The 16,054-nt window shown below is 33.3% G+C and overlaps 1 long non-coding RNA gene across 1 annotated transcript; it reads left to right on the top strand.

Moving 5' to 3' along the window:
* Window positions 1-249: 249 nt before the first annotated feature.
* LOC133525971 (uncharacterized) lies at window positions 250-4,565 on the top strand. Its single transcript, XR_009800652.1, has 5 exons — window positions 250-1,696; window positions 1,898-2,007; window positions 2,351-2,429; window positions 2,738-3,919; window positions 4,361-4,565. It is a non-coding gene; the product is annotated as an uncharacterized LOC133525971 (long non-coding RNA).
* Window positions 4,566-16,054: the final 11,489 nt, after the last annotated feature.

The following is a 16,054-nucleotide window of genomic DNA, read 5'->3' as shown; positions in this document are numbered from 1 at the left end:
GTTATAATTTATTTTTTCTTTACATTTTGTCAATTTTGACCTTCAAGATAAACATAGAGTATAAAACAGCCAAGATGACAATTGCTAAATCGCTTCGATTACCAAACGCTTTGTGTCTCTCTTTCACTCTTCCATATTAGTGCGACAGTGACAGTTGCGCTATGATCACTACTAAGCGTAAGCGTCTTACATGTTGGCTACTCGGTCCGTTCTGTTCATTGGTAGGCTTAAGGCTACCCAACTTAACAAAAATTATTCTCTGTGGTTGAAATCAGGTCTCCACAGACTGTACGATATCCAGACACGGCAAACATAACTAAATATTTTACACAACATGAACATTAACACGCACACGCGAACGATTCATTATCACTACACTTTTTTGATATATCTTTTTAAAATGATGGGTTAAACACTTCACAAATTCATCCTTATCTATTAATCATAAAATGGTATTCGCGTGAAAGAGATAAAAACAAATACAAAATCGCAATTATATTACACTCCCCTCTATCCCGTGTCGTATTCCCCAATATTGAAAGTCATGGCCTGCCTTTTGCATCACTTTCTCTCTTATGATCTTTCTCCATCTGTTTCTGTCTATGGCGGCAGTGGTGCGTAATTGGTCAGAACAATGTATTTGACTGCGTCCGCTTCCAGGGCTTTTCTCGTTTACTTTGCTTTTCACACTTACTTCACTCCATGAAATCTTGAACACTCGCTAATCATCATTATAAGGTTTTCTTCGTCCCATGTCAATTCTTCTACAATCTTTGTGTCAAATTAAATTATGATTTCCAATAAATTTCTTAAATACGTTCCTCTTTTTCCCCCTCTATATCTCTCTCTTTCCATACATAAACATGACAGTGGTCAAAATTCAGTTCTAATGCAATAACTCAGTCTATTACGAATTTCATTTAGCTTCCGCAATAAATTATATCATTATTTTTTTGACTAGAAAAGAAAATACTTTTGTGTTCATTACAGGATCTTTCTTCTTTTTATTCTTCATGTATCACAACACACGTAAAAACTTGAAGCACAACTAACTAAAAACGCACACAATGTATCGCAAGATTTGTAGAGCCCTTAATGACAAGTGTAAATGCGTCTCCGTCATTTTCTCGTATCTAAGAAATATTCATACAAAAAGACACTACCAACATAAGGAAATAAAACGTGAAAACTTCAACGCCATCTTGTTGTTATCTATGATCCGCTCCTTACATTGTATGTCTATGCTCCTTACACTATTGCGTAGATATTAAAACATTAATTTGACATTGTATTGAATTCAGTGTATCCCTTTCATTTTAAGAACTAATAAAAGAGACGTGTTTATTGAATCCCGTTTTGATTATGCACATGGTGATTTTACCGCTAGAGAATTACGTCCACCAGCACACATGCAAAACAAAGTTCGAAATGGCTATAATAGTTTGATGTGTTAACTTAGTTTGTAAGTTTAATATTAATTTCAGACTTTAAATAACGTTTTGCTTTTATAAAGCCGTGTGATTAATTGTAAATATGAATCTATGTACAGTGTCCTGAGTGTTTGATCTTGGTTCCGAATTTAAAATAAAGTTTGCAAGAACCTACAAAAAGACCTTGACGTGAACTTAAAACTAAATACATGAAAATTATTGTAAAAGCGGATTAAAAGTTTAAGATGATTACGGAACAGAAAATGGTATGTATTTTCTTCAGTTTTAAACCATTGTTTAAACCATATTAATGTATCTTTGCAATTCAATTTCATAAAAGAATTCCCCTTAATGAACAAGCTATGTGTATTATTTTATTTCTATCCAGTCTTTCTGACAATTTCGTTCTGAATAACATTACTCATTTTTTCATAACCAATATTTAATAAATTTGTTTTGATTTTCAGGTTATAAAAGCAATACATCCAAAGTTAAACAATAAGTGCGAGAACTTGATTGATTTATGCCTAGGCCGCGCCTTTTTAATTGACATAGTCAAATCAATGAAATCTATCATGTGAGTACAAAGTTTATAATAACCCTATGAAAATAGTGATCCCTCAATGAATTTTTAAAGAAAGACGCACTGACTGCCCTTTACATTTTAACCTGTTTGTCACATTTGGTTTTTTTATTAACCTAAGCCATTATCAAAGAATCTAGTAAACATACAACTCACTTATAAGCTAAATAAACCTAAGTACAAGTAAAACTAAATCAACTTAAGCAGGTTTAAATTTGCATTTATTTACCAAAATGCCATACTACAACCTGTAATACACTCTTTCATAAGTGAATCCCAACTATACTATTTTGTCATTGAAACCCATTCCTTAACAAAAATGTCTTACAATTTTCAGCCCATCGGAGTGTACTTAGCCTGACTCAAAGAAACTACACCTGGTCTAACTACTTTCCATGACTTCTTCACTACTTCAGGTAAATGTTTACTATTTGACTTGTTTTTACCAAATAAATCCCAAAATGTTAAATATTATATAATAAAGGGTCAGTTGTGAAAATCAGATTTTAGTTCTAAAATGTATCAAACCAAACACACAAGTCCAATTGCATGTTATAGTATGACAAAAATTAACTCTAATGCTTATCTACTATGTAAACTCTGTTCCTGGGTAGCTAGCTTAACTATATTAGACAATTCTTACTCTAAACTTAATCTGTACTCTACTCTTTGATAATGAACTAACTACTATATGTTAATAATTTATTTCACTGTATAATTTCAGAACAGCAAAAGTTTCCAGCTTCAAATACCTTGTTGCAGCTCAACTCTGCATCCTGCAATATTTAATCTGAGCAAAACATTGAGATCCTGATTTGTGTTAACAACAATGAGCTGACAACATCCTCTCCCAACACATTAACAACTTTGAGACAGCAACGCCTCTCCCACCCATACAAGAGTCAAATATGCAAACCTATATGGAAAAACAAATAAAAAGAGCCTGCCAATCCTTAGTTTATGAATCATCATTAATATCCAATCGAGTTTCAAATGAGGTAAAATACTACAAAACTGCTGATGCAGAGTAACAAGATTACAGGCTGGAAAAAATGTACCAATCCATTGTGAATAAAAACACCTACAGAAGACTAAGAAGGTATAGGCTGCCCTTGTTCCATCAAACCTGTTTGGAAGTTGTAGTCACGTGACTAGTTATGCTTTAAGTACCGCTACGAATCAATTGTAAAACCTGCACTATCCTGTGACTAAAAAAACAGAGAATGAAGATCCTAGTACTTCAAGTCTTCGCTTACATGTTGCTATGGGATTCTAGACTCTGTTTTTAAGCTTTAAATACATAAGAGTATGTATCAACCTGCAATTATGAAGCAAATTGTGACACTGACAGTAAGACACAGAAAATGATGGCCACGCTTGCCCCTTCAAAACCTGTTTGAAAACAAATGTACTTACATGATTCATCAAGCTTTCCTTCTACTAGCTGCTTGTAAAGTCTGCACTTCATTTGACTGAAAAACTTAGTAAATGACTACAGATTCCTGACAACAAGCCCCTGCGATTGGTTCTACACGTTTCCTGAACAAAATCCTTTTGAAATGAAATCCTATTAAGACAGACAAACACCTTTTGACCTAGAATCTGTGAAGAGACGGAGTAGTCGCCGCGACGGAAATGAAGATAATTAGAATTCATTATTTCTAGAAGAGAAATTAGCAACACAAATACTATTTATGATCCCAATATGTCAAATGAAAGCTGTAACTCTGAGCGTCCTACACACTTGTCAAGATGACTTGAGTAAACTAGGAAAGGTAAAACTGAAATGAAATGAGCCTATAAAGAACACAGAAGATAGCATGGCATGGCGCGAGTTCATGCAGACACCCTGAATCCTAGAAGTGTCCTGGGACCAACATCATGTACTATGTTGTTAAGCAAAAAGGTATCTTTCATATTTTTCTTAAACAAAAATGAATTTAAATTTAACAGATAGATAATTAAATATGTATGTATGTTTGAATCCTCTATCAGTGTTATTGTTATTACGATTCTAATATTAAATCTAGCTGTTTATACATGCATACAGGCATCCTTACATTTGATGTAGTGTCTAATCTAATTTGGTCTACATGGTACCTACATAGTTACTCTTAAATTATGTGTTATCAGCCATGTATCATCTGAAAATCGCTAACTGCATCTCCCTATAAATGTATTCTAGTGATATTTCTACAAATTTACATTCTTTAATCCTTACTTTAACTTTAAACTAAATTTTAAACTTACAAATGTTAAAACATACAAGAAAAACAACAAAATTGATATGTTGAAACCATTTAACCCAAGCAATAGATATTGATTTTATTTATTTTCCTGATTTCAGAAAGTCTGCAATCTCTCCTGTTCTCTAGTCTAATCAACCTGAGGTCTGCTGTTCCGATACCACAACAAATCATCAAACTACAAGCTGTTTAAGAAGATTTCACTAATTATGCTATGCATTTGACTCCATGTGTAATATACATGTAATATGTGACAAAAATGTGTTACTTGGTCAATAATAAAGGAAATATTCCGCTTTATTTGAACCCCATCTGTGTGCTAGCCTTGACCTTGTACCTTTACAAATAGATTAACCGCAATCAAACTAAATACTATTTTTTCAATATTTAGACTAGATAACTAGCTTTCTAAATAACTGATCTATAAATAGCAACATAGCAAATTAGATATCTACAACTTACCTATTACTAACAATTTATTACTAACTGCCCTTAAAATATAAGACTCGAGCCTAGCTTACAGATTTACCATTAGGCACCCACAAACAGTCTCCAAAGACATCCCCATCTGTCCAAGTGTAAGTTAATGATAAACTCAAAAATTACTAAACAGGTTTCCACGCGATCCCTATCAATAGAATGATTCTAAAACAAAGTTTAGGTATAGTATAATTTAGAGCAAATTGTCGGCTGGTAATCAATGGGTCCCTTTAATAATGCGTTTACAATGTTTGTACTTAAATAAATGAATAACGCTTTAAAGTCGGAGTAATAATTTCCTTTTTGTTATCTAAGATCAACAGAAAGTTAATATTTCCAAATGTTGCAAGAAATATTTGAAACTTTATAGTCAATGATTTAAAAATGAAGATAAGCCCATGCATATAATTCCAACCTATCTAATTACTGCACGCAACACAGCGTCATCTGTTGTAAACTAAGTGTCATATGGTCAAAGACACGCTAAAGTAGACCGCACTCTTGCCCCAGTATATAAGTCTTGGTAAATAGCTTAAGGGAGACCTTAGGTCCTCTCTTTCTTTAAAGCGACATCGAAGTGACAAATAAATGTTACCATTATTGCTGCAGCTAAACAAGCCATGCTACTATTTCTATTGATATAAATGTCGCTATTACAGATTTTGTCGTGCTAGTTCAATATTTAGTAGGAATAAGTGGGAGACAAAACATATTAAGATGTGCTAGATAAATACATCTCTCTTTTAAATTACAAACAAAACTCTTCGTAACCAAAGAAGCATGATTTTAACTAAATATCAGCATTTAGAAGAGGACTATTATAAAGTGAGACAATAAACTAGCCTAAAGAGCACCGAGCGAAGTCAATCAACCGTCATTAATGAAACAAAATGATCGCTTAAAACCGATCTAAAACAAGAAATTAATGAAATCTGAAATGATTTACCGATGATTCCGATGATATGAAAACTCGCAAGTGTATTTGATTTTCCCGTAATAATTCCTACAGAATTTCAAAACAATTAAGCATTTAAAAGAAATTGAAAAAGGCATCACGTGATATCTTTCCACTGTGCAATTCGCCATACAACGGAACACAGGGGTGTTACTAAATGCAATCTTGACACCCAATGTATTGGCCCAATTGGTAATGATCGTAAGGCCCGTCTTTACAAAATAATATACATGTCCATGTCAACCGAATATTCAAACAAGAGAGTAACCTTGAGGTGGTTGTCAAAATGCCCGGCTTGCGATAACTAAGTTTACATGAACTTTTCGTAATAAATAAACTATTCAACCATGTTATTAAGTTCAAATCGCGCGTATAAAATAACAAAACAAAGGAATGCAGTGATTTGAAATGTGGATATGATGTTGTGTAGTGTAAAGTGAAAAACCAAGATTGTGTAACTTATGTTTCGAAATATCGTAAGGAAATATGTAGTAGATATCAATTATCCCCCCTTTCCCATTCGCTTCAGCAACCGTTCCCACTTTCCTCCAACTTTCACAAAACAACAAACTGACCACAAAGCTTGGAACTTCTGACTCGATATAAAATCTAACTTTAACTTGAATAAAAGTTAAATCCTGGTCACGCAAACCAAACTGTAGAAAACCCACCCCTTCAACTACCCCTTTAGCTAATTTCTGATAGTAATCCTAATATAAGAGTACAAAACACCAATAAAATTTATTAAAGTAAAGATAACCTAAAAACTTACCATCTTTTACCTACTCCCAATGAGTCGTTAGTTCCTTGCTTTGCAGTCTTACTTATAACTATGGCCAGGAGTAGATCGTAGTGGTATCGTTAGGATCCCTAAGTAGTGTCCATTAATAACACCAAGTTCTTTAGGAAAGTAGGGATAGTCGCTAAAGCAAACAACAGAATAGGGTTTTAAAGCATTTATTTATCGGAAGATGATTTTATACTTATTTTAGTTATATTTAAGAGTTGAAGAGTATTATTTTATTAAGTTTGATTGGTTTTAGTCCCTAACATTACCTGCCTGTCAACTAACTAAGTGAAGGAGTCTACTGTGGCTTCGAAACTTACATACTGATAGGAAGAAAACCACAAGAAACCTATCAGATGCCTAACAACGCGACACAACGAGAGAGATTTCTAATACTATGTCTCTAGTTGAAGCTAGTTATCTAACACTCATGCTTACTATCTAAAAATAATTAATATAATTCTACAGTTTCTTAGTAGAGTGCTTCTGTAGATGATAGGAGAAAAGCTTTGAATCTACGCCCTGAAAACACATTGGATCCGGTAGTTTCCTCAAACAATTCTATGTTATAACTTTATGAATCTTATTAATAACCATTTAAATTCACTTGCCATTTCAAAACTACTATCCTCACTACATAGACCTTTCTAAACAAACAAATTAGGATAAAGCCAAAATATAAATACATGATAGATAAACCCTGATTCAATTCAAACTCCAGATTCTCTTGTTATAGCATAGTACTCAAGAGTATAGATGAGGTTTTATTACATCCATAAACTTTCAGGAATGCTTTGCTTACCTGATGTACACTATAAGTTTGAATTCTGAATTGAATCTTAGAATAGTTTTTCATTCCAGATACTTTATTCAATTTTGCAAGGCCCTTTTCCAACCATGTTCATTCTCTTAGATATATTTTATCCAAAGTGAGACCATATAGTAGGATATATTCCAATTGTTTTCAATATAACATATAATTTTACTATGGCAAAGCTTGGAGATACATTATTTGTAAATTCATCAACTAATATTCAATTTAGCAGAATATAAGCACACACATTAATTTAAATAAATATCTCCCTAAAAAGAGAGATAAATAATTCGCATAGCCAACATAATATCCTTCTCTATATAATTTTCTTCATTATTCAAGACCACTCTCAAACAATTCATTCTAAACTTTGAATGAAACTTAAATAACTGTAAATTATTTAGATTTGCCTCTAAAACTGTAAGCTACACTGGAAGGTTGAAATATTAATATTCTCAGTCTAAGTGAAAACATAATCACTCACCGGACTCTCGAGGACTACAACCTGTGAAGTTCAGCCGGGTGCTCTGCTCCGCTCCGCTGGCTGCTTCGGTCCTTCGTAGGGCTCCGTTGGCTGCTCCGGTCCTTCGTAGGGCTCCGTTGGCTGCTCCGGTCCTTCGTAGGGCTCCGTTGGCTGCTCCGGTCCTCCGTAGGGCTCCGCTGGCTGCTCCAGTCCTGTGTAGATCTTCCGTCTTCGGCTCCGCTGGTTTTCCTTCTTCTCTTGGAGGTCTTCTCTTTCCCGCTGCTGGAGACTGAATGAATCCCACTAGCTTGGCTCTTCCTATTTATACCCTCTAAATTTTAGTATTACAACGTTCATTTCGTCCTGATCGTCTCGATCGCTCTCTTCGTTGCGTTTGTCGCCCAAAGTATCTTCTGTACTCTTCTAACTTTTCATCGACGACATTTTGGCTCCAGAGTGCAAGCGAATTTGAACTTACTGTGTATGAACTTAAGATTCATTTTTAAATAACTCATTTATTCGGAATTTTTCCTATGGGATTTGTTTTTTCTAATTTTTAAGTAAAATACTTGATTTTTAATGAAATTTAATACTAAATCAGATATATTTATTATTTACTAACAATTTTTAATAAACTTCCTTCTTTGAAATTGCGTATTTTTGATGTTATGAAGAAAATAACCTAGAATAAGTTTTATCATGTTTTCTCGAATTTCCTGTTATTTCCACTATTAATTATGACTGAAATTATCTTTTAACCATATATCCTAATTTTCTACAGCTTCATTTAACTTCAAAAACCCCAATTTTCCATAATTTTTAACATTTGAATTTTACATGAACAAATAATAACCTAATTTATTATTTACATGTTTTCCTGTATGTCCTACTATTTCCTTTATTAATTATAGCTAGAATTATCTCTTAAAACATGTGTCCTAATTTTATACAGCATCACTTAGCTTAGAATCTCTCAATTTCCTATAATTTTTATCATTTGAAACTTTTCTTGTTTATCTCTTATTAGTAAGAGTAGGAGATCACTTTCTTAAATAACTGTCTGACTTTACATATAATATTCTATATAAATCAACTGGAATATTCTTCTTTTATCTCTTTAAAACACCTTGATTTCTCAGTGAAATTCAGGGATACACAATTTTGGATTTAAATGTTTACATTCTATCTAATATTTTCCTATATACAAATTAGCTTATAATATTATTTATTTGGAGTTTCAGTTTCATACTTAACACAATTTTCAGGGTAAATACATAATATGATTCTCTAGTTTTATAGTAATTAACATAATTAAGTTTCCAATTATTCAGAAATCATCTATGCAAAAGTTACATACATAACTTCGTTTTACATGATTATGTTTCAACCTTATGTGAAGAGACTAGTCTTCCTATGAAATTCTCTGCAATCCCAGCCTATTTAATGCTATCCCGCATAGATTCAAACATTAAATTCTTTAATTAATAATGTCAATGAACCCTTTGTGATATTTGATTTCCTATCCAGCTCAGTATTAACAAAAGTATTCCTATATACAATTATATGTCCCTATGTCTCTAATTAACGATGGCTGAGGACATCTGTCTCGTTACAACGTGTTTTAAACAAAAGTTTTCAAAATTGGTTCGTACAATTAATTTTGGAACTTTGAGTAAGCGCCCCCGCTTAAGTACCCACGTTGCCATATTAGCTGTACAGAAAAGTGGATAGGTGTAGTTATGTTAGGGCACCGACTGTAAAATAGATACGTATTTAAACCTTCTATTTAACTATTAGGTGCTAGAGATGTCTTAAGTTTCAATAACAGTTTATGTGGTATAAATTGTGTGTTTATTTGTCAAAAATTCCATATCTATCTGGTTTTCGTATTATGTCATGGTCATTAGCACATCTAAATTGTGAAGCGTAACACCGCATCAATGTGGCCTATTTTGCCTCTATAAATCTATCAGGCGTAACCAAGACTGACGATAAGCATTCATTAATGGCTGTACTGTAAAATAGTGGATAACAATATCGGATGAATTGAGTTATTACTGCGTACAGATCTTGAATGAAGCTTACGCTTAAAGTGTGCAACTAGTAGTATTAGTAGAAAAGTACAGTCAGCGACAAAAGCTCGTACCACAAAATGATTTTTTGCCAAAAACTTAGTATTATTATAGCAAAGTGGAAGTCACGTATTAACAAGTACGAAAGTATAAGTAGGCATCATAGAAATAGGATAGTATAGAACGACTGTCAAACTTGGAAAGTGTGACCAAAAATGAAATGCAAGTGTGTGCGTAAATTGTCTATGTGCGAACAAAAATAGTGATGTCATGTTACAACATATTAATAATCCATCGATGTTTAACTGCTTTATCGACTACTTTTTCAAATGTGTTTGAAAAAGTTGAAAATGATAAAGTTGAAGTTGTTTGAAAATGTGTTCGCAAAGAGTTGACTTACCAAAGAAAATTTGAATTTCGCGCCTTTTCCTGCTGACAACTTGGGTTGGATATGTATACGCTGTGTACAAGTATACGCTGTCTTGTGTTTCCTTGTGTTGGCGGCAAAGCCGTGGAAAAGTGGTTAAAATGTAAGTACTGTGTTGGAAAGTGAACTTTAAATTTATCACTAAACATGTACACGTTCAAAAAAGGTATTATAACAATCGCTATTATTTTAAGTCGGTTATAAAGGTAATATCTTAATGATGTCTTGTGAACAACTAATTCCATACCTACTAATATACCGACAAGTTATCGATACAGTCATATGAACATTTTTTCAAGCCCTAGCGTAAAGTAACAGTTTAGGTTTTTACACAAAATATTCTAAATTATTGACTAATATGATGAAATATTAACACACAATTGAAGAAAAACTTATAATGAACTGTTATAATTGGTTTTTTACACTTTTTATGCTGTTAATTTGATAAAATATCGTTACGATCATAATTACCCGTGAAATGAGTATTTTCCTGGGTTTTTTGGCCCTGAAACACTGCAACCCGGCACACAACATGTCACCATCGTCACTAAATTACTTAATGTATAATTTTCTTTTTGATTCGCTTATATTTTTCACGTTAAAAAATACGGCAATATGATTTTGGCCGCCTCGGCCGCCTTCGAACTCAAAATTGGTTACGTTTTCTCATATGTAGTCTGCCTCTTTTGCACTTATGGCTTGTTCATATACGTCATGGCTTCCCTTTCGCACACTTCATCTGTCTGTCAAGCGAAGCGACTGACATGTCTCTGGTAGGCATGATATACGATAAAGCATACTACCCTATCCCTAATTATAGAAAGGTAACTGACGTATCAGCATAAATATTTGGTATGTAATACGAAAGGAAAGGGAAGATATTATTATGTTGTCTGATTTCTGTAATCCAAGGTGAAGGTTAGGATGAATGAATTATGTATGAGATTGTGACATAATGACAGGTTGGCTGGTGAAGAATGAGATCCAACCCGCTTTTTATATTTTGAGTATTTATTGTGAAACAATAATCTCTATCTACAACTATAATCTCAGGAAATACACGATACGCACGAAGTTATAAATTTATACCTTAGGATAAAATGTATTTCCATACAGTTATGTTACAGTAAATGTGACATTTATTTACTAAACGATGTTTTTACGAGTGATTTCAACAAGTAAATCTTCTAAATAATTGATATTTAGCACAAAAAGAACTTACAAATATCCATTACTATCAGCAGAAAAACACTCTGTCCTGTTTATCGCAGCGATTTGGTGATTTACGCCACTATTTTCGTTGAGTTACGACCATACGACATGTTAATATGGCCGACATGTTAACGCAGCTTCATTTTATATGGCTATTCGTAACTTTCGTAAGTAAATTCCGTGTAAAATAGAATCTACCCTTTTTTATGATCTTAACTTGATTTGTTTATATTACGATATGACCGCTCGCGCTCATTGGTGCGCGTGAAATTCGCTGCGAGTCGGGTCATCAGTGCGGTTACCACGAGTTGACACTTTACGTTAGCGATTGCGTGTATGTAGCATTTGCCATCATTGGGGTGGGTTTCATTTCAGTACAGAAATGTACTAGCCGAATAGGTACGTACATGTATGTGTACGTGTGGATTTTGTGTTAATGAGATGTTTGTCCGTCTACAAGATTCCCATTATTCAGAAATTTTTGTTCGTTTAGTTTATATCAATTCATTAAGGAAAGTAATCTTACACGAGCAAGCAAAGAATACTAAAGTGTTCCTTTATATGGTTAGATGCTATTTAAGCATGAATGTTTTATATGAGAGGGGCTTGGTTGGCGATTTTTATCCCGATACCTAAATTAATGATTGGGGAATTTTTTTTACCCTTACTAATTAATAACGGAAAGACAATTATCTTCCTATATACGGAAGTTTATTAAAATAATTATGTCCACATTACGACACATAACTGAAAGTACAATAGTAATAATCTGCATAAAACCATAGAGAAATATATAAGCTTAGAGGGTTCACATTGATAAAAACCTAAGAATTATATGTTTTAAACAAGATTAAAAAAAAATTGTAATAAGATTTAAGCTAAATAAGTATTATTTAAATTATAATACTTGCGAGTTTAAACTTATTAACGCACGCAACGGAGTCATGCTATTATGTCGTCGTCCATATCGAGTGCTTAAATTGTATTTTGTTTGTTATTGTGTTTTCTCGTATCTTTGGATTTTTATACGTTATATAGTTCGCAGTGCCTTGGTAGTAATACCACAGTGTGACAAGAAGCCTCATTTTTGGAGATGTTCTGTTGATGGTCAAAACCGGTAGCCTAGACCAAAACAATGCTACGACTAAAGCTCCCGATTGCCAAATATTACTAGTTTTTGAATAAAAAAATATTGAAAATCAACATCTTTTTAACCGGGTTTTTATACAAATATAAAAAACGAGTAAATTATAAACTTTAGGTCAATATTTTAAAATAACTCAAATACAACTTTTTAAAGACTTCACTGACCAGTAATTGAAACACGCAATAAGTGAATCATTTCGAAGTTATTAATATTTTTTTAATATATATTTATATTTTTTTTCTCGGAAACTACTCGATATTATTTTCTGATTACTAAACATAAAAATAGCATTCTATTTCTCCTACAAGCTGTAAAAATTTGGGAATTGTATTGTGTGGACTATCAAAGTTATCAACAAAGTTAAGTTATATCCGGATTACCCGGTTTCAGGGTTGGCACTAACAAGTTAAAACAATTTATTTTTTAATGGGATACAATTTGTTATTTTGGCGTATTTATGATCATTGAGGTATAGTACTAGAGTTGGCATCTCTATCAAAATGTTTCCGCACCTCAATGAAGTGCCGGAACTTCATTTTGTTTAGTACGTCTCCAGCTACTGGCGAGATGCCACGAATGTAACGAAAATTAAAAAAAATTAAAAATTCCTTTGTGCGTTATGAAAATGTATTCTAATAGTATCAAGAAACATAATAAAAGCAATACAATAACAATCCACTGCGAAAATACTCTTGTTTTAAGCTCATTTAGATTATTTCGAAACGTCACTTTAAACACTTGTGGTGATATGCCATTTCTACTTTTTACATTTCGCAGATATAACACATAGCTACTAATGATTACCTACCTTATTGTTTGCAGAATATATACACAATAATGATATATTACTCTTTGTATTGTAATTATTTGTAGTAATTTTCTAACATTTAAAGAGTATATTATGCTATAAGCGCGATTTTACCAAAATTGCTACGAGTACGAGAGTCAAATAGAAAGAGTTTTATGATTATTTTTATAAATTTTAATTTCGCCAGTGTCACGTATGTAAAAAAAATCAATACACTTTTAAGAAAATAAATACATTTTATCTTATTATATTATATTAGGTTAAACAATATTCAAACATGGCATCCCTTCACGCGTGTATTAGGATTTTGGAATCTTTACGCAAGTTAGGCTATAAAAACGAAGTGAAGCAGTAGCGCATAGCGCAAAATTTGGAATAATACCGCCTCGTTAAAACAAGGACAGAAAAAATACAGGAAGATATTCGGAATAAAATAGGAGTTTTAGTTGTGGAACCACAAACGATGGTAACACAGCACGTACCGTATTATGTTATGTGATAAGTACCGACATGTTTTTGCAGACATTATCGGCGTTGATAAATGGCTGCTAGACGGACTATATACAATATTACTCGATTTATCTAGTAGCTTTCCAATCGTCTCTCTTAAATTTGCTGACTTCTGCAAGCAGCTTGCTTACAAGTACGTGGAAGAGCACCACTACCGCTGGCACCCTATGACTGTGACTGTACATAAAATCTTAGTCCACGGGGCCGCAATCATAGAAAACTCTTCTGTGCCAGTAGGGATGCTCTCGGAGCAAGCGGCAGAATTCCGGAATAAATTTTGGCGACATGATCGCGAATATCATACCCGTAAGTCAGATAGGACCAAAACTATGTTTGATCTTTTTCACAGGGCATTGGTATCTTCAGATCCAATCGTTTCTGCCCAACGCCAAAATCAAAGGCGAAAGATGTTACGAAAACAACCACTTCCTGCCGCCGTATTAGCCTTGATGAAAGTACCGTTATTTGAACCCAATCCGAGTACGGCCTCTGAAACAAGTGATGAAAAAGATTGCGACAGACCCTGTGACGATTTTGAACTGTTAGAAGCCAAACTTGTAATTTTAACCGTCGAGGAATATTAAATATTTTACTTTCTAACTTGTAGGTACCTAACTTGTTCTCATATCCGGATATTGTGTGACAACCCTAACAATACATTTAAACATGCCATAACTTCAATAGTCCATGGAATTAGTTAATGAAATATTTATAGCATATAGAAAAGCTAAGTAGCTTTCCGTTCTACAAAAATAACAAAATAATATGGTGGATTTTTCGAGAAAAAAAATAAAAACCAAAAATGACTAATTCGCTTCTAATACCGATATGAATGCTGTTAACACTGTGCTGATTATTACGTTCCATAGTATTTTGATAGTTCTAAAAGTTTTGTTTGAACTATTTTTTTATTATCGGTATCGTTCTCAGCGTATTTAGAGTTTTAGTCAATACCCGGGTACATTTTTCCTGATTTTCAAAAAAATATTTCTCATAAACTAGTAATATTTGCAATCGGGAGCTTTAGTCGTAGCATTGTTTTGATCTAGGCTACCGGTTTTCACCATCAACAGAACATCTCCAAAAATGAGGCTTCTTGTCACACTATACTGTAAGGCCGTGTAACTAATTTGAAAAATAAAATAAAATAAATTAATAATAAGTTTTACCATGCCACCCACACAACTTATTATTTATTAAGTAAGAAAAAGGATGTATGAAGCGAGCATTCTAAGCTTACTTATTTCTCAATGCAGCGAATCATGTATATAAAAAATAACACATTAGAGAGCCATCACGTAATAACGATATTTCAACATGAATAGGTAAAGTGTAATTACACTCTATTATTACATGAGCAATCACTTCATATTTATGTTCATATATTCGTTATTAAGTTCTGTACCCCTAGTGTAAATTTAGTCGATAGCGAAACGTGACGTACGCGTTTGCGTTAACTCTTATTTTGTATGGGTTTTTGAACAGCGCGCCAAGCGGGACGTTTTGGAAAGTCAAAAATCTCATACAAAATGACACTTAACGCAAACGCGTACGTCACGTTTCGCTGTCGAAAATATTTACACTAGGGGTACTGAACAAGAAAATCAATACGAATTCCTGATAAAAAATATTTTCGTAATTTTCCCAGTAACCCAGATATTAGATGCCTACATGAATCAAATAGGTAAATAATGCATTATCCCAAGTCACCCCGAGTACACAGTTTTCTGTTTGTACAATATTTCAGGCAAGCTGGGTTACAGATACCGCGGAAACCTGTGTTGACACTCACTTTTTGTTAGCAGAACTTAATCGGTTTTTCTGGAAGAGTGATCAATAAGAAGAAAACACGAAACCACCAAACTAAAGCAAACACATTGTGTTAGTATGTGCTATATAGGTACCAATATTTATAATTTGACAACACAATGAAATAAAAATAAAACGTGCGCGTACAATAATTAATGCTTATTGTTATATTAAATGTATTTAATTGTTAATGGTACATTGTAGGTTGGTATTAGACTAAGTATAGGTATACCTTAAAAAGCTAAAACCCGTTCTGAGCCATGCCGGGTCCAAAGGTCCCCATCACACTAGCAGCGTTACCCCGCTGTATG

The sequence above is a fragment of the Cydia pomonella genome, chromosome 15 (genome assembly GCF_033807575.1).
Source record: "Cydia pomonella isolate Wapato2018A chromosome 15, ilCydPomo1, whole genome shotgun sequence".
In the NCBI taxonomy this organism is placed as follows: Eukaryota; Metazoa; Arthropoda; class Insecta; order Lepidoptera; family Tortricidae; genus Cydia; species Cydia pomonella.
The sequence above is the reverse complement of the archived record's forward strand: the minus strand, read 5'-3'. Positions and strand labels throughout refer to the sequence as shown.